Source organism: Lutra lutra, chromosome 15, assembly GCF_902655055.1.
Source record: "Lutra lutra chromosome 15, mLutLut1.2, whole genome shotgun sequence".
In the NCBI taxonomy this organism is placed as follows: Eukaryota; Metazoa; Chordata; class Mammalia; order Carnivora; family Mustelidae; genus Lutra; species Lutra lutra.
Window position 1 is genome coordinate 12,954,942 of NC_062292.1, and position 20,610 is coordinate 12,975,551.

At 42.6% G+C, this 20,610-nt stretch overlaps 1 protein-coding gene across 1 annotated transcript in view; it reads left to right on the forward strand.

The window, feature by feature from the left end:
* DTL (denticleless E3 ubiquitin protein ligase homolog) overlaps positions 1-17,921 on the forward strand; it is a 63,279-nt gene extending 45,358 nt beyond the window's left edge. The window contains exon 16 of the mRNA XM_047704095.1: positions 17,695-17,921. The gene's annotated coding sequence lies outside the window, so the exon portion shown is untranslated. The remainder of the gene's footprint in view (positions 1-17,694) is intronic.
* The last annotated feature ends 2,689 nt before the right edge of the window (positions 17,922-20,610 follow it).

A 20,610-nucleotide genomic window follows, 5' to 3' on the forward strand; every position in this document is an offset into this window, starting at 1 on the left:
GAACTTTTCAAAGTAAAATGACTTTCTCATGCATGTTTTTATTATATTCTTTACAATATTATGAATAATAGTTAAAAGCATGATCTTTATACCCAAACTGCCTAGCTTTGAATCCAAGCCCTGGCTGTGTGACCCTGGGCAAGTTCCTTAACCTCTCTGAGAATCAGTTTTCTCATTTATAAAATGGGATTGTGTGGTTATCGCACGAATATAGCTCTTTGGACGGTGCCTGGCACACACTAGCTACATTTATTGAACAATTACTGTTAGCTATTAGTCTCAAGACTAATAGGGAAAGAAGGGATTCTATCGTTTTTTGATAAGTAGGCATAGAGGTTTAACTTTTCAGTTCTAACTCATTCTTGTTCATCCACTCACTCCTGTTCACTCATCCCGTTCCACTAGAGCCGTGGACCTCAGAGGTATGGGAACTAAGTAAGAATCACCTGGGAAGCTTTTATTTTTTCCCCCTCGATGTTGCCTGAGCCTCCCAGTCCTACTGCTTTTCAAAAGGAGCAAGTAGACCTTTAGAAAAACAAAATGAAAACAAAAATAACTCCAGTTCCGCAGGTGTTTGAGATTAATGATTCTTACCTACCAAGCACACATTAAAATTACAGAGGTTATTTCATCTGTGGTCTCAGCCAGTATTCAGAGAGGTTATAATTTGTAAATCTGAATCCTGGACACCAAAGCAAGCCAAAGCATTGGCTCACACGAACCCTCCCATTTCCTGACTGCTGTCCCAGCTCGGCTACATTGTTTAACATGTGTTCACCTTTGGGGAGGAAGCTGCAGCTGGCTGGCCTTCAGGGCCAACTCTTGATCACTTGTTAGGCTATTGTGTTCCATGGCCATTGAGTCAGCACATGAGATGAAGCGCAAAGCAGGCCACGTTGCTCTCTTAGTAACTGATTTTGTAGGATGCAAGATTCACACATTTGGTTGAGAAGTAATGTGTAGACCCAAGATTCTTTTTTCTCACTTAATGAGATTCTTCCCTGGGCTTCTTTTTGATGCCACTATTACCCGTTATCAGTGTCACATCAGTGCCAGAATACCAGCCATGGAGCTTTCTTTGACACTTTGGCAGACAAACACAACACTGGGGTTTGACTTAGCCTCTGAGCACCAAATTATGCTGCCACTGCTACTGTTCAGGATCCTGGTTTCCAAACTTACGGGAATTTACAGAATGTGGCGTTCTCTTATTAGGAGCAGGCATCTGCACCTCTGCAGACAGAGCATCCCACCATGCTCAGCCCCCCGCTTGGGTTGGTGCCAAAACTATCAATTCAAATGAAGATGTTAAGGGCGGCTTTTTGTTTTCCTGTTATCAGCCTACTCATTTTTCAAGTCATAGTGTAAAAGTAAAATAATTATACAAATCAGCCCTTCCCCCAGCAATATACTACCAGATAATACATGTTACTGAAAAGTAAACTATAAATAAATCATCTGGCCTTGCTATGTTGACATGAAGTTGGCAAGTACTGTCACACCACATCATTCAATAATCATTCAGAACCATTCTTCCCCTTTTTCTCTTCCACCTTTTTTTTCCATAACCTACCATGCACTCAAAATTTTCCACGAATTTTCAGTAAGAAGCGTAATAGAGTTTATTATGTGTAACTGTGAAATAAACAGTTGTACAGGAACTGAAATAATTAAAATTAAATTCCAGTAAGCATTTTTGTCTCTATAATGGATCATTATTTGGCCTACCAGTTAATGTCAAGCTGGAAATGCTGCTTCCTCAAAAGCCTTATTAAATTTAGATAGCTTTATGTAGGACTAAGAGACTCAGAGTCCAAAAATCAGTATTTTCACAAGGGTTGACTAGCAAACAATTTGAAGTGAACATTAATAACTTCAGGGTAGGGGTAGGAAGGAGGTGGTTATGCTAAACATTTCTCAGGTTCCCTAATTAGGCAATCAGGTATTGGCCTTGAAGTGCTAAACCTATAATTAAGTTTCTAGCTGTGGAAAACTATATCCTAAAACCAGGATATGTAAGCAACAAAGTCTAGAATTATACATGGAGAGTCAGGAGGATAAGGAAAATTAGATTGTGGTTTTTTGATGACTAGGAATGCTCTCGGGTACAGCCAACTCTCCTGCACAATAGATTTCAAAAAGAGAGGATGCCATTCAGAGCAGCTTGTTAATTTGAGCTATTCTCTAGTGTCCTCTTGCTTTCTTGTTTGACAGTATTTCTAGTCCCATTCACTTTCTCCTTTTTCATGTTATGTTGCCCACTGAACTCAGTTGATGGTAATTAAAGCCAGTTGTGGATTTGATTCCCAAATAGGCCAATTCCTATCACTCCATTCTGTGGCCTTTGGCAGCATCTCATTTACCTGTCCTGACCAGCTGTTCCAGAAAGAGGAGTGGAGAAAGTGTTTAGGCTCAGTATAAACACTGGAGACAAACTCATAATATATGTCCTCACTACATAACCTGTAAGCATTTTGAAAGCCTGTCTTTCCATGTCTTTCTCCCTAAAGACCAAGTTAACAAACCTCTTTTGATCAAACTTGTAGATTGTTTCATGTAATGCACACAATAACCCTATGGGTGGATATAATTTGTTATCCACATTTTGACAGATGAGGAAACTAAAGCACAAAGAAGTAGGTAATTAGCCTAAAGACACAGCCAGCAGCTTACGGATTTGGTCTGACTCAAAGCCCATAGTCTTAATTCCTATACTTATAATGCCTCAAAGAAAGAAGTTGTCCCTGGCCCTCTATTAATAATCAAATGCAGGATTTCTGTTTTGCACACATTCAAACAAGAAGAACTCTCAAAATGTTCCAAATACATTTCCTCTTTGAGTAATAAATGAAGTAATGTTACTTCTTGGAGCAGGCACCATTCACAGCCACTGGAGGAAGATGATATACAGAGCTAGAAGCTAGAATCAGTAATGATTATGTGTGTTACAGGAATGTAAGATTAACAAAGATGATTGAAGTTTAGGAAAACAGGAACAAAGGCACAGAAGTTAAAATTCTTCAGAAAAGAAAAAAAGTCTTGCTCACTAATGTTGGGGAAAGAATGAAGAATGGAGATCAGGATGTATATACCCTGTGACCTAATGCTTCTAACCTCTGTACCCTTGGGAAGCTCACATATGCTGGGCATGACAAAGATGTTCAGAGCAGCATTGTTTATACTGCCCAAAGGCTGGAAACAATGCCAGTATCCAGCCACAGTTGAATTGGTGAATTGGAATACTCATGGTAGAACACTGTGTAACCATGAAATGAAAAAGAATAAACTATGGGGCGCCTGGGTGGCTCAGTGGGTTAGAGTCTCTGCCTTTGGCTCAGGTCATGATCTCAGGGCCCTGGGATTGAGCCCCGAATTGGGCCTCTGCTCAGCAGGGAGCCTGCTTCCTCCTGTCTCTCTCTGCCTGCGTCTCTGCTCGTGATCTCTCACTGTCAAATAAATAAATAAAATCTTAAAAAAAAAAGAATAAACTAGCTACACACAACATGTATGAAGGTTAGAGTGGTGAACAAAAGAAGCAAGAAACAAGGGAACGCATACAGTATGGTTCTCTTCATACCAAATGTTAATGAAAAATGCAATACAGAAGTAGGATTGAAGGATACATACATGGGTGGTAAAAGGCAAACGAAGATCATTATCACAATAAATCAAGATAGTGGATCCCTCCTGGAAGGTCGTACTCGGGGAATAACACAGAGAGGACTTCCTGGGTTATGCTTGGTGGTTGCATGGGTGTTTGCTTTATAATTATGTCTTACATTTATGTTTTATGCACATTTCTATCTTTTATGATTCATGATTTTTTAAATGTTTTTGAAAAGGAATGAAGATCAGATAGTTCTTGAGAGAAGATTAGGCAAGAAGCAGGGATGGGGAAATTCTAGATAGATTAGATAATAACAATTATTCAAATGGAATAGATACTAGGGAAGTTTGTGGGATCTTTTTAATACTTTCTAAGGGAAAAGGAAAATCCTCTGTTCCCTCAACACAGAAGAATGAACTGACTTGCATCCACATATACTATCAGGATTCACTATATTCATTCAGATAAAAAGACAAGAACTGAGCTTTCAGCAAACCACACAATCATTCAGACATGGGATTGGGATTTTCATAATGGGGACTAAGCCAGAAGTTAGTAGGGAGGACTAGTTAGACGAGAGATTCCTACAGCATTTGGCCTCCTAAAAGCTTCACACTAAACGTTATTTCTTCCTTTTTCCTTACTCCCCCACTCATATTTTTCTCTTCCCAAGGACTATCATCAAATCCAAGCAGAATGAGCTGTGGAAGTAAAACTCTTATTTTCAAGATGCAGAAACTGGCCCAAGAAAGTTAACCAATTTTGACTAAGGTCACGAAACTAGTGGCAGAATCCATTCTGGTACCCCGCATTCTTTGCACCCCAGTCTTAATGTTCTACTAGCCATTCCTCTACATACCATTTTTAAGGTTCAGTTCAAACCCTCCTACCTTCCCATAGGAGGTACTAATAGGTTTTCCTAATTAAGCCTTTCACTCAGCCCCATACCTGGTGCCTTGTTTAAATGCTCTCAGTAGTGCTTATCACATTTGTTTTATAATTATTTTCATATTCCCTCCACCAGATTGTATCCTCCTAGATGTCAAACTAGTCTTACTCGTTTCTCCATACCCAATGGTATGTTCATGAGAGCCAGTTATGGAATACTCGGACATTTTGTGAGCTGGTCGTTAAAATGCTGGTAGCTTGAAATTGATCCTGATGAGAGTCTTTACATCGTGGAATAAACAAAAGCCACAAATCAGGGCCTTTTTCTCCCAGCAAGCCAGCCCCCGGCACCACCAGCCACCCTCTGCAATGCAGAGCAGTTGTAACAACCCTGGAGAAAGGAGAGTCAATGCAGATGCAGACCATAAAGTAGAGAATTCAAAAAGCATCAGTTGAGGAACTTGGGGAAGAGAAGTTTTTGAGAAACAAGTGGTTCACTGGGGCAGAATAAGTTAAAATGAGACATAAAGCCACATCTTTGTCCTTCTCAAGAGCTTTTTTCATAGCATCATGAGGCTAAGCTGTCTGGGAATGAAAGGATGGGGCAGTTAGGAAACAGCAGTAAATGTAGATGCATTTCAAAAAAAAAGAGAGAAAGCTATCTTTCTTACTAAGCAGCTATTGCTGAATACCTACTGTGTGTTGAGCATTGCACTAAATAAATTAACATACAGGCCTGTCCTCAAGCTGCTCCCAGTTGCCTAGCACGGGGCAGAGCACAGTGTCATAAGGGTTCTGATGAAGACATGACATGGGGGCTGTGGGCGCACACCAGACTGAGCATGCACATCCGGGGGGCGGGGGCTGACTGAGCCGAGCCCTAGAGAAGAACGTTTTCCAGATGGTAAGTGAAGGAAGGACATTCCTCACAAAGGAACTAGCAAACTAGCATGAACAACGGTTTGAGGGTGTGAGAAAGAGTGGCTGACTGAGGAACTCTTTAAGTAGTTCCAGTTTCCTGTTAGAGTGGGAGCAGAGAAAGCACATAAAGACCCAGCAGGAGATGAGGCCGCAGAGGCGAGCAGGGGTCAGGGCAGAAACGCTCCTACAGTGCCACCATACTGAGTTTGAACTTGACCTCAAAGGCCTTGGACAGCCACTGAATGACTAAGCAGGAGATAAGCCCAATCCAATTTTTATTTTAGATGATTCTGGTGGCAATGTGAAGGGTTGAGAAGTCCTGAAAGGGACCAGACTCCGGTGACCCAATTAGAAGGACACTAGTAATCCAAGCGGTGAGGAGGATGGGCCTGCAGGAAAGTAATGATGGCGCCGATTAGAGGACACTGCCGATTTGAGAGCTGCTCCTAAAGTGGCACACTAGTGTTTTCTTTGGTGGGTAAACGAGGAATTGTGAATCCCAGGATCCTGGCACTGCCAACTTGGTAACGGTGGTATCATTTGGGGAAAGTGGATACAGAAATGATAGGATTTACCTAATGGACAGCCAGGGGAGATGCCCCATAGGTAGTTGTATGAGTACAACTGGAGCTCTGGGGAGTGGTCTGGAGAGAAAGAATTTTTGGAGTACTAAGTGGGAAAAGAATGGTTAAAAGGGGAGCTCATAGAGATTAGCCAGAGAAAATGTGTGGCACAGTGGTTCTCAAACTTGAGCAAGTATCCCCATTGTTTATTGATTCAGGGAGTCTGAGGTGGAACCTGAAAATCTACATTTCTAACAAGCTCCCAAGCCATGCCAGTGCTGCTGGGAGAACATATGGAGAAAAGCCAACATTTGGGGGTGATTAAAGGAATAAGTCAGGGGCGCCTGGGTGGCTCAGATGGTTGTGCATCTGCCTTCGGCTTGGGTCATGGTCCCAGGTTCCTGGGATCAAGCCCCCGCATCAGGCTCCCTGCTGGGCGGAGAGTCTGCTTTCTCCTCTGCCTCTCTCCCCTTCTCGTGCTCTCTCTCTCAAATGAATAAATAAAATCTCTAAAAAATTAAAAAAATAATAATAAATAAATAAAAAAGAAATAAAAAGTGACAGAAGTGAGTGTGAAGGAGTCATTTTAGAAAGAGATGGTCAGGGGACTCCTGGGTGGCTCAGTGGGTTAAAGCCTCTGCCTTCAGCTCCCGTCATGATCCCAGGGTCCTGGGATCAAGCCCCACATCGGGCTCTCTGCTCGTCGGGGAACCTGTCCCCCCACACCCCGCCTGCCTCTCTGCCTACTTGTGATTTCTGTCTAATAAATAAATAAAGTCTTGTTTCTACTTGTGATCTCTGTCAAATAAATAAAGTCTTAAAAAAAAAAAGAGAGATGGTCAGGATAGAGTTTCAGGAAATAAAATTGAAAAAAATCAGGCAAGATGAAGAACAAATGATGTCAATTGCATTTGATCATTTAGAGGGGTCATATTGGAACCAGGGGGCAGTATCAGGGAGAAATGGGAGATTGCCCATATAGTTTACTCTCCAAGGAGTCTGGCTGAGAAGAGAAGTGAGCAATAGTCAGGAAAAGATCTTTGGGTGGGAAAGATGGAATAAATGTATAGGCAAGGTGAAAGGAGGGTATGGAGAAGAGAAGGAAAGGAACAAATACTTCAAGTGCTTGATCTGTGCCAGGCTCCTTAAAAATACAGCCCTTTAAAAATGTTATTATTATCCCCCCACTTTACAGAAAAAGAAACTAAACCTCTGAGTTTAAAATCATTTACTCATAGAATCTAGTAAGTAGCAGGGTTTTCGGTCCCAGCCTCCAAAGCCAGTTCACATGGAAGTGGCCTGACATAACAATTACAAAAATTAAAGTGTCTTCTCCCCTCCCTACTGTACGGAGACCAGGACACTGCAGCCCGGTTAAATAGTTGGAAGGACCCAGGGTTGTGGTTTATGTGGTCCAGAGGGATGCTCTATGGGAGCTGATTCAATCAGCAATGAGTCAGGAGAAAATTAGAGAATACCCTGAAGTTCTAGATGCTCACTGGGACTTCTGAGGTGATGCCTTTGGTCTCTGATCAAAACTGACCAAAAATAATAAGAGTCAGAGTTGAGATACAAACGCATCCAATTAGGGGCGAACAAGGGTTGACTTAAAATATTGCTGGACTACAACAGGAGCTCTGATGAAAGTCAACAGACTTTGTGCAAAGTTTATGATCGTCTCACGATGAGACACAGAATAATGTCCTACCCAGATTCTCTAATCTTGACTCTGCCACTTGCTAATTCTGTGGCCTTCTGCAATTTATTGACTCTTTCTGAGCCCCAGTTTGCTCACCAAGTAAGAAAAGCATTCAGAGTATTTTCCTTATTGTCATCAGGTATGGGTCCAATGAGCTGGTATGTATAAAGTGCCTAGACAAGTGCCAGGCGTGTGCTAAGTTTTAACTTTCTATAGCTGTTCTGGGGTGCCAAAATTCCTACCCTGAAGAACAAATGGTGGGGGGTTGGCGCCTGGGTGGCTCAGTCTGTTAAGCGTCTGCCTCCGGCTCGGGTCGTGATCCCAGGGTCCTGGGATCAAACCCGGAGTCCAGCTCCCTGCTCAGCAGGGAGCCTGCTTCTCCCTCTCCCTCTGCTCCTCCCCCTGCTTGTGTTCCCTCTCTTGATCTCTCTGTCAAATAAAATAATAAAATCTTTAAAAAAAAAAAAAAACAAATGGTGGGGAAGAGAGACCTCGACATGGTTTGTTGAGGGCTCAGGCAGCACAGAAATTAAAAATTTCCAGCAGAGCTCTGCAATCTGGGAGGAGAGGCAAAGAAAGCTGAGTTAGAGATTAGCCAAGATAGGAAATCAGCAAGAAAGGACCCAGGGAAGAATAAAGAAAGGGATCCATGAGCATCTTGGAAATGGCGGACCAGTAGGTCCAGACTGGACATGGAGGAAGCAAGAGATTCTGAGGAGGGTGAACAGATGAGGAAGAAATACCTTGACAGGTAGAAGGAAATTAAGTAGGTTGTAGTCCAAGTAGGGCTGTGAGAATTTGAGGTGACGTGCCATTCTGATGCCCATGTTCAAATTTTGTTCATCACAGTGAGTGATGGGTTGGGCAGAATTTAGTCATTCGTAGTTTTCAAAATGATGGTGAATCCAGAGTTTTTGGAGGGTCCCTTTGTCTCTCAGGGATGAAGTGGCCAGGAAAGCTGTGAGGCAGATCTTAAGCCACTGAGGAGGATAAGAGAATGCCAAAAAATCAGTAAACAGTTGAATGGACAAGGTGACCAGTCAGTGGGGTGGCGTGCTCAAGAGGGGTGGAGAAGCATGGTTTAGGGAAATCAAAGGGAACTCTGAAAGCCAGGTTGTTCTGACCTTGAAAACCAGGGAAGGTAGAGAAGCAGCCTCCTCTGGAGAGGGCAGGGAGACAAGGCAGGTCAGGTTTTCATTTAGGATGAGCAGGTGTGAAGAGTGTGTGTGGAAAAGGTGGGGAAGGTAAGGAAGTGTGTTTACGGGTTAATGTACTGTAGAGCCCAGAGGCAAGGAGATACATGTTCAACGGCCTAGAAACAGTTAAGTAAAGCCCAGTCCTTTGGCAAGATTACTGCCTGACAGGAAGTGAGAGTGGGAGGCCAGGTCACGTCCCCACACAGGGGGGGCCTACCATCTCAGGACAGGACTCTGCCAGAGGGAAGAACTGTGACCTGCTGGGTCAGTGCACCAGGCCTATTTCTGTACATTCTGGCTGCTGAGTAATGGCTTCGAAGGCAGTGCCAGCATCTCACAGGGCACAAGGGGAAAGTGAGAAGTAGGGCTTGGCACCTTATTTTGGGACCTGCCGTCACAGGCCCAGCCCTCTAGTTCTGCATGCCTGAGCTCAGATACAGCTCTCACTGTGAGCCTGGGTGACCAGCCCCACAGGCCTGGTTGAAATGCCCGGGAAGCCCTCAGGAAAGAAGAACGCTGTGGTTTCCTCAAAGATAAAGAATTCTGAGTACCGAGTTCCTGAAGGAGAATTGCCAGTCAGGCCAACTGGTCAACCCACTAGGCTAGTGCCTCAGCTTAATGGCCCTCAGAGTAGAATCTTGTCTTCTCTTGCTGCTCACATGTTCTTTCAAAATGACTATGAAATGCCAGTGACATGTAGGACACCATACAAACACTGTGCCAAACCTGAGGTATCATCATGTGGAGTTTGAGCCAAGTGTACTTTGAGCTAGATTCCAAAGGTAGGGATTCACCTGTACTCTCCCAGCCAGTCCCCCGTTTTGTCCCTGGCGAGTACATGTGCGACTACTGACTGGGGCGAGGACTCAGTCTAATGTGGGGACAGTCACATATACACAGAGGTAACACCTGTGATCCCATCAGCACAGGGCTTTAACAACTTGAACTAATGGGCCCTGAGGGGACTTAGGACGACCCTTTGGGTTAGTTGCTACTGAGCAGATAGGTCCTAAGACTCTGCCCTAGAGATGCTGTGGCTCTTTTATTGTAAGTCTGGTTGCCTTAAACCCTCCAACCTCCGTTAGATCCATTCAAGGCCTCCCAAGTCTCGACTCTAAATGAATCCCCATTAATACCTTGTCTTCCTCTATACCTCCCCCTTTTCTTAAAAAGTAAACCCTGTTGATTTCCTGGGATTTCTTCTTAGGAATTCAAGTTTTCTCTTTTTATATTAAATACCCCTAAGAAATAAAGGAATTGGGATCCAACAGGTTTGAGTGGTTTGCAGTGAACTCAGGAACTCTACAGCACAGAAGTGATTAGAATCCAATGGGAACTCTGCCCCTTTTACTTGACCCACCCCCCTGCCTGCACGCCTCTGGTTTGTGCCAGTCTAAGAACCAGACCAGTGATGGCTACAGGTGTGGGCTCCTTCTCCATCACTGCCACCTGTCTCTCTGTGACAGGCGTGGACATCACTGCATCAGGGAGACATTATCATTATACTAGGGGAAATTTTCTTTCACAGGCTTCTGGCAAACCATAGAAAAGTGGTTTCTATGACTTTGACATTTTTTCCTCTTTTTTTTTTAGTTTTTAGATTTTTTTTTTTTTTTTAGTTTTTAGATTCCACAGTTTTTGTCTTTCTGCGTCTCACTTTTTTCCCTTAGCAAAATGCCCTCAAGGTTCATCCATATTGCCGGATTTCCTTTTCCCTATGACCGAATAGTATTCCATTGTGTGTGTGTGTGTATCTCACGTCTTTATCCATTCATCTGTTGATGGGCACTTTTATCATTTCCATACCTTGAAGATTGTGAATAGTGCTGCAATGAAAATGGGAGTGCAGATGATGCTTCAAGGTCCTGTTTTCACTTCTTTTGGATAAATATCCAGCAGTGGAATTGCTGGGTCAAATGGGAGTTCTATTTTTAAATTTTTTGAAGCACCTCCGTATTTTCCATAGTGGCTACAACACTACCTTCCCATCAACAGTGTACAAGGATTCTGTTTTCTCACCAACACGTGTTATCTCTCATCTTTTTGATGATAGCCATTCTAACAGTAAAGGTGTGAGCTGGTAGCTCATTGTGGTTTTGATTTGCATTTCTCTGATAATTAGTGGCGTTCAGTACTTTTTCATGTGCCTATTGGCTATCTGTATGTCTTCTTTGGGAAAAATGTCTATTCAGTTCCTCTGACCATTTTTTAATTGAATCGTTTGGGGGTTTTTTTGCTATTGAGTTGTATGAGTTCTTTATATATTTTGGATATTAACTCCTTATATATGATTTGCAAATATTTTATGTTCAGTAGGTTGCCTTTCCTTTGCTATACAGAAGCTTTTAGTTTGATGTAGTCCCGCTTACCTATTTTTGCTTTTGTTGTCTTTGCTTCTGATGTCAAATCCAAAGAAATTTCTTTTCTGATAAGACTGATATTTCTTCTAGCACTTCTGTTGTTTCAGGTTTTATGTTTAAGTCTCTGTTTGAATTGGTGTTTGTATATGGTGTAAGATACGAGTCTAGTTTCATTCTTTTGCATGGGGCTGCCTAGTTTTCCTAGCACTATTTATTGAAGAGACTGTCCTTTCCTCCACCATATATCCTTGGGTCTTTTGTTGAAAAGTAATTAACCGTATATGCCTGGGTTTATCTCTGGGCTCTCTATTCTGTTCCCATTGAACTCTGCGTCTGTTTTCATGCCAATACCATACTGTTTCTGATTACTGTAGCTTTGTAATTTTGTTTGAAATCAGGAAGTGTGATGCTTCCAGCTTTATTCTTCTTTAACAACATTTCTTTGGCTATTTTGAGTCTTCTGTGGTTCTATACAAATTTTAGGATTATTTGTCCTATTTTTGTGAAATACTCCATTAGAATTTTGATAGGGATTACATTGAATCTTTAGCTTGCCTTGGGCAGTATGGACATTTTAATAATATTCTTTGAATCCATGAACATGGACTATCTTTCCATTTATTTATGTCTTTGATTTCTTTCATTGGTGGTTTATAGTTTACAGCGTGCAAATCATTCACCTCCTTGGTTAAATTTATTCCTTGGTATTTTATTCTTTCAATGCAACCGTAAATGGGGTTGTTTTCTTAATTTCCCTCTGATCATTGTTAGTGTATAGAAACACAACTGATTTTTGTATATTGATTTTGTGTCCTACATCTTTATTGAATTTGTTTATTCTTAGAGTTTTTTTGGTGGAGTCTTTGGGGTTTCTATAAATAATATCATGTCATCTGTCAATAGAGACAATTTTACTTCTTTCTTTCTGATTCAGAGGTCTTTTTATTTCTTTTTCTCACCTAATTGCTCTGACTGGGACTTCTAACAGTATGTTAAATTAAAGTAGTAAGAGTGGGCATCCTTGACCTATTCATCTTAAAGAAAAAGCTTTCAGCTTTTCACTGTTGAGTATATTAGCTGTGTGCTTATTATATATGGTCTTTATTATATTGAGGTACATTTTCTCTATACCCAGTTATTGAGAATTCATATAATCTTTACAATAGCATGGCAAGGGAGTCCTTTTATTAACCCCATCCTGAAGACCAGGAAACTGACTTTACAGCTTACAAAAGTTGAGTAGCTTCCCCAGCGTTTTCAAGTGGCAAAGCCAGAACTGAACCCAGCAGTCTGACCCCCACAAATCCCCTTTCGAGAGCTGAAGTAGAAGGAGGCTGTGGGAGAAGCAAGCTGTAATTGTGGCTCCTCCAGCCTGCAGCATGAACGTGCCCAGAGAGAGCCAGCCTGCTGTGTCTGTGTTACACATTTAGCCATGAATGATACTTGCGTGTTATACTATACTTTCTTATGTGTGTGGCTTAGCAGTTTTAAAAACCCATTGTGAGCTCCTTGAGATAGGGATCATGTTCCACTATAGCTCCGCACACATGCCATGCATGTGTTCAGTAAGGACACTGTCTTTGTCCACTGGGGCTCAAAGTTACCTGAAGACAGAGACACGGAACCCAGAAAATCAGAACAGCATTTTAAAGGTCTTCTAGGCTCAGAATCTCATTTTATAGTTGAGGAAACTGAGGCCTAAAAAGGGAGAGTCAGAGCCATGGGTTGCAACACATTCTTCAGGGTGGAGCCCTCCTAAATTATTCTCTCTCCCCTGATCCCTTCCTCTGAGACCATTGCTAGGACTAGTGCTGGGACTCTGTGTATATCATCCAATATATGTTAAGACCTCGGGATCCAGTGCTCATAAAACAATGAAAGTTTGATGTCATTCTGGTTCAATCAGATTTATACCCAGAATATATCAGATTTATAGTCAGAAAGAGTCTTGGATCTCATCCCTTTCCGCTCTCATGTTGTGGATGAAGTAACAGGGTCAGAAATGACAAGTGACCTCCCAGTTTGTCAGCTGGCCAATAGCTTATTTAAACGAGGTTCCTCTGCTCAGAGGGAGCAAAGACACATAGGAAACACATGTGGCCTTTTTCTGGTTGGAGCATGTATGTTGGGTGGGGTTGGGAGGGCAACTTTTCTTCCCAGGCCAGCCTGTTCCCAAAGCCAGTCTTCTTGGGGAACATCGTCCACTCTTCAGCAGAGCCAGCAGTGGTTCACCTTGTGTTCGCCCTCTCCCCTCTGTCTCTAAGCAGCAGAAGTCATAGCTGAGGCCTGTGCGGGAGCTGGAACCTGATTCCCTCGCTCCGTCCATTCTGCCAGCCCTTCTCTTCCCAGTGCCAACCCTGGCCCGGCAACCAGGTTAGGAATGTGACACATGCACAAATTATAACTTGGCTGCCCTCTTTCTTCTCCTTGGGTAAAAAGCTGAGACCTGAGGAAAGTAAGTGGCTCCATTCTATTTTGCTCTCCACAGAAGCAAAGGGCCAGAGGAAAGAGAAGCCCCGTGGCTTCTTATAGGAAGTGTTGGCACCAGAGTATCAAGCGAGTGGAGCATTAAAGAAGGCTATTTTGTCCTCACTAGAGCTTAACAGTGACCTTCCTCAGGGAGTCAAGCCCTGTCCCTCCCATGCACTCACAAGCACAGTACGGATCAAGAAGCAGCACATATGAAAAGACCTCTCTGAAAACCAAAAGGGATTGTTCCTGACAAGCCTGCAGAAACAGCAAAGAGCATATGGGAGGCTGAGCTCTACGTGGGGGAATCCGTCAGGCTAACAAAGGACAGGCTTTCCCAGGGACAGGAAGTTTGGAAGGTGGACTTCGGAGCAACTCATTTAGTGGGGACAGAGGAACTACCCTCTTTCACCTTCCCTCGGGGGAAGAGCTGGGGCTCGTCTCCATCCACCCAGCCCCGCAAGCAGGAGGGAGACATTTTCATGTCCTTTATGGCTAAGCCCCAACCACAGATGAACCATTCTGTCTTCTTCCTTCTTGCCTGCACCCAACCAACAAAATACTACTGAAGAAAGTCTCACTGTCAGGGAGATGGGTTCCACCCCAATTCAGGATCACCAGTCCCACTTGGGACAAAAGGGTGGTTGAAAATTTACTCCTTGTCTCTGGTCAACTCACGATCCTATCAACTCCTATCAATGGCTTCAAACCTTCCCCACTCCCCTGACCCTTCTGATGCCCTCCACACAAGTCATCATTGAGTCCTTCCTTTGTGTTACCAAATGTTTAAACCTACCCACACATTCACCCTTCTTACTTCCTGTTGTGATTGAAGACTCCCTCCTCCCACTAACAAACCAAGAGCAGTTCTCCCACTTGTAGGTTATAGCCCATCCTCACCCCTCTTTTGATGAACTTCATCTGTAATTGATCCCGTCTTGCTCTTGTGTATCCAGTCTTTCCCTCCCTGCTGTATCCATCTTATGGTTATTTAAACAAACTCCTGTCTCTCTGAATAAAAAAGGATCCCTGAACGTACATCCTCTATCTGTGGCCTTCTGCCTCTCTTCCCCTACACATGTAATTCCTTAAAATGGTTCCACTCCCTCACCTCCCATGGACTCTTCAGCCCACTCCAGTCGGCTTTTACTCTCATTATTCTGCTGAAACAGCTCTGGCCATGGTCATCAGTGGTCATCATGGTCAATACGGTGGTCATCTTTTTGTCATCTTGCCTCTTCAGCATTTAACTCTATTGAATGGTTGAATGACCATTCCTTTTTTCTTTAAAAAAAAAAAAAAAAAAGCCTTCCCCTGCCTTCTTTGACACGATGATTTTCTTATATCCTTGACCCTGATCTTGCTCAGTTTCCTTGGTATCCTTCTCTACGTAGCCATTCGTTGTTAGAGTTCAAGGTATGGCGTTCTCTTTAAATCTGTTTATTTGAAAGTGCTTTTATACTGCCTTGTTAAAATGTTTAAATCAGGCCTCCTGGATGACTCAGTCGGTTAAGCATCCAACTCTTGATTTCAGCTCTGGTTGTGATCCCACGGTTGTGGGATGGAGCCCTATGTCAGGCTTGGGGCCAGAGCCTGCTTAGGATTCTCTTACTTCCTCTGCCCCTCCCCTCCTCTCCCTCTCTGGAAAAAAAAATAAGTTTAAACCAATAATATATTATAAGCATCTTCCCATATCTGCAAAATTATTTTACTATGTGTTTATTATGGGTGTACCACAACATACTTATTTTGTCTCCTATTGTTAGTTATTTCTAATATTTTATTAATTTTTATTATTTTTAGAAATAATACTGTGATAAAATTATCTAATCCTTTTCACATGTGGCTAGATGAATGATGTTAATATTGATTACTACCATCCAGTCAATAATAATTTGTTATGGGGAAATTAGAGATATTTGAAACATTATACACTTAGTGTTTTGAGGCCAATAGCATAGAATACCACTACCAAATTTGCCCACACAGCAATATTGTGCAGGACAGAATCTTTGGCAGAAGAAACTGGCTTGGTCTAAAATGATCTATCTGCTCTTTCCCTGTGCTTCTGAGCTTTCAACATGGAAGGTACTATCACAGATGATAAGGGGTTATGGCCAAGGAACTGCTCACTGTGGAAGTCCTGAGCCATTCGCCTTATTCCTACTCTATACTTTGGCAGGAGTCAGTCCTGATGGAGCCAGGTGGATCTCAAACAACGCCAGGACGTGGATTGGCTAGAGCAGTTTCTGAGGCCCAGTGTCAATCCTGGAACTGATCTATCAGGCCCAGACTAGGATGGCCACAGGACAACACAGGTCAGCAGAAGTTAGAGCCAGCAAATCAGTAAGACAGAATGGGCACAGTCATGGGAGTGAGAGAGCATGGGGACAGAGGAGAGGGAGAGTTAGCACAAACAACTCCAGGGATCCTCTCCATCTCCCCAAATATTTACTATTGGAGTGTCCCAGGTCTCAGTCCTTGGACTTCACTTTTCTATCTACACTTTCTTCCTTGGTAATCTCATTCGGATTCATGGCTTCTAATACCATCTATGCAGAGACAATTCCCAATTATATATTTCTAGCCCAATCTCCAGCCTGAACATCTGACTCATATCCAACTGAGAAGTTGACAGCCCCACTTGGATGTTTAATAGGTATTTAGGTTTAACATTTTTAAAGCTAAATTCCTAACTTACTCCTCCAACCCCAATTCTGATCTAACCTCAGGTTATAGTAATGCCACCCTTCCAACTTCAGGCCCAAAATCTTAAAGTCATCCTTGATGTATCTCCCTCTTTTTCTCACAACCTATGTCCAGCTCATCATCAAATCCCATTGACCTTATCTTCAAAATATATTCAGGCTCTGCTTCCACCCATGAAAAAATGGAAAGTACTCTCTCACCATAGCCAACCGAAAAACTGGATCAAAGGTATGAAACAACTATTTTTAGACATTGGACAAGAGGCAGAATAGGACTATGGTCCCTGAGGGAAGGGAAACAGATAACCCTCAATTGTGGAGGAAATTTTCAGATTATTCAGCCTCCTTTATGGAACCGTTGTTTTTTTATAGATTGGTAAAACCATAACAGAGACCAGCGGTCTCTGAACTGAGAAGGCAGTTGAACTGCCTTCTGAACTGAGGAGGCAAATTAGAGTTTGGGGGAAGCTGAGGGAGTTAAATTTGCTAGATAAATGCCAAAAAGGAAGGAGATACATGGAGAAGGAGCTCTGGATGAGGAGTTGACCCTTTGGATGAACACCCACCTGTACACGCACAGGATAATACTTCACAAGACCAGACAGAGAAAAACCACTAGAGAAAGACTAATTCCTGGGAGCTATAAGCTGAAAAATTCCCAGGACTCCGGCAGGGCTGGGAATCATTCAAGTTTTTACCAGCCAGAATAGAGAGACCTTGTGGCAGATTGTATTTTCCAAAGATGACCCAATATCTCCCATACCACATGCTCTTCTGCAGTGTGAGTTGCTACACCCACATCAAGAAGGAGAGTCTGATTTTTTTTTTCTTTTTTTGTCCTTTAATCTGGAAGGTTTGCTACTGTTTCTACCAATTGAACAAGGTGGTGATACTGTATTGACTTTGAGGCCAGATTGGAAAAGCTATGTAGCTTCCAGATACCGGTGTCAACTACCACATTTCCCTCAGCTCCTACTTGGAGACATGAGGTGGGTCTCTTATGATCATCTGATAGAGGAGAAAGAAGCCAAGCTTGGGTCACAGATGGGTCATGCCACAAGTGGACTGGTGCTGCATTATAGCCCATCCGGGGGCAGCCCTGAAAAACAGTGGTGAGGGGAAAACTTCATAATGGATAGAGCTTCCATGCACCTGTCATTCTCTTGTAAGAAAAGATAAATAGCCTGAGGTAAAGAATATCTAGGTAGTGAACAACTAGAGAGGCAGGAGGATAGATCTGTGGAAGTAAGAGTGAAGTATGAAGTATCTTGCCACATATTAAGGGCCACCAGAGAACAACTGCCACGAAACCACCCTTCAAGGACACAAGCCAGCCACTTGTGGCAAGTTGACTACACTGGAATTTACTCACTTTGGAAGAGGAAACACCAGTTCGACCGGCATTAAGACGTATTTCATTAACTCAAATGCATATGCATATCCTCATGCATTACCTCAAAATGGATCACGAGCTTACATGTAAAATGTAAAGCTATAAAACTAACAACAATTAAAAAAAAAAAAAGGAGAAAATCTTTGGGATCTAGAACTAGGCAAGAGTTTTTTGACTTGACGCCAAAAGCATGACCCACAAAGAAAAATTGATAAATTTTACATCATCAAGATGTAAGACTTTTCTTCAGTGAAAGCCCCTATAAAGACAACTTAAAAACAATAATTGGGAGAAAATATTTGCCAAATTTATGTCTGACAGAGAACTGGTATCTAAAAATATACATATATAAAAATTTTAAAACTCTACAGTTAAAAAATCCAGTTATAGGAGCACCTGGGTGGCTCAGTGGGTTAAGCCTCTGCCTTCGACTCAGGTCATGATCTCAGGGTCCTGGGATCGAGCCCCATATCTGGCTCTGTGCTCAGCGGGGAGCCTGCTTCCCCCTCTCTCTCTGCCTCCTCTCTGCCTACTTGTGATTTCTCTGTGTGTGTGTGTAATAAATAAATAATCTTTAAAAAAAAAAATCCAGTTATAAAATGGGCAAAAACGGGAATGGACATTTCACTGAAAAAGATATACAGACACAAGCACATAGAAAGATGTTCAGTATCACTGGCCATCAGAGAAATACAAATTAAAGACACAATGAGATATCACTACATACTTACTAAAATAAAAAATTGTGACATCAAATGCTGGTGAGGATGTAGAAAAACTGGATCCCTCACACATTGCTGGGGGGACTATAAAATGGTCCAGCTGCACTGGAAAACAGTTTGGTAGTTTTTTAATAAAACCGAATATATAATTACCGGATGACCCAGCAATTATACTCTTGGCCATTTATCCCAGAGAAATTAAGACTTATGTTCACACAAACACCTGTACACAAATATTCAAAGAAGATTTATTCGTTACAACTAAAAAAAATGAAAACAGCCCAGATGTCCTCCAGTGAATAAATAGTTAAATTGTGGTATATTCGTACCATGGAATACTCAGCAACAAAAAGAATGAACTATTGATAAATGGGTCTTGGATGAATCTTCAGGGAATTACACTGAGTGATAAAAAAGCCAATTCCTAAAACTTAGATACCGTATAATTCTGTTTATAAAACATTTTTGAAATGACATAATTTATAGAAATGGAGAACAGATCCGTGGTTGTCCAGCATTAGGGATGAGGAAGGAAAGGGGAGGCAGCTGTGGTTATAGAAGACCAATACAGGGATCCTTTTTTTTTTTTTTTAAAGATTTTATTTTTTTATTTGACAGAGAAATCACAAGTAGGCAGAGAGGCAGGCAGAGAGAAAGGGGGAAGCAGGCTCCCCACTGAGCAGAGAGCCTGATGTGGGGCTCATTCCCAGGATCCTGGAATCATGACCTGAGCTGAAGGCAGAGGCTTAACACACTGAGCCACCCAGGCACCCCCAATACAGGGATCCTTATGGGGATGGAACTGTTCTGTATCTTGACTGTGGCAGTAGTCACCACGTGGGTGATAAAATTGTATAGAACTAAGTGCATGTGTCCAACCACACACACAAATGAGTACAAGTAAAATGGGAGCAACCTGAGTTGTATCAGTGTTGACATCCCAAATGTGACATTATGCTATAGTTTGGCAAAATGTACCATTGAGGAAACTGGGTAAAAGTGTCCATAGGATCTCTTAATTATCACAACCACATGTGTATTTCCAATTATCAAATAAAGATTTAATTTAAAAACAACGTAATCCTGATTGGTATTTCATGTCTGAATTTGCTTTCTTGCCTGTGGAGCCTGAGCCAACACCACCATCAAAGTTTTATAGAACACTAGATTCATTGACATGGGATCAAACGTGACCTTGCCTCAGACCATGGGCCTCACTTTTCAGTGAAGGAGATATGGGAGTGGGTACATGACCATGGGATCCCTCGTCCTATCTCATACCCAGATGCTGCTGGCCTAATAGAGGGCCGAAGTGGCTGCTTAAAGATGTAGCTGAAGCACCAATTTGGAATTGACCCACTGTGAAGTTGTGTTGTCCCCCAGGATGCGATCCCATCCTGAACAACAACCAATATACAGTACTGTGTCTCTAATGGGCAGAATACATAGGTCCAGGAGCCAAGAGGAAGACACATTCACCATCACTCCAGTGACCTCCTTGGGGAATTGGTGCTTCCAGCTGTGACAAGTTGTGGCTTTGTGGATCTAGAAGCCTTGGTTCCCAAAGGGAGAATGCTTCCACCAGGAGGAGGTACAGTAGGAGTTCCAGTAAGCTTTAAGCCACGGCTGCTGCCTGGTCACTTCAGGCTCCTCATGCCAGGAGACTAGAAGACAGAAAAAGGATCACACACATTGGCCAAGGTGATCAACCCTAATCTTCAGGGTGTCGTGTTACACTCTGGGAGCAATGAAGAATATCTTTGGCACTCATGTTATCTACTGGGGTGTCTCTTGTTACTCCCTCTCCTGATTATAAAGGTAAATGGAAAAGTGCAGCAGCCTTAATCTGGGAAGGGTATGGTGACCCACTGCTCAGATCCCTTAGGGATGAGGGTCTGCGTCACAACACGGGGTAAGCCACTTGGAGCAGCAAAGGTGCCAGCCAGGGATGAGGGGACTCTTGAATGGGTGGTACAGGAGAGGGATGATTGGTACTAATTGTGGCCTCAAGACTAGCTACAGTAGTGGAGACAAAGAGAGATGTGGCTGGTTAATCCCACAAGCCTTCCATAAGTTTCCCAAGG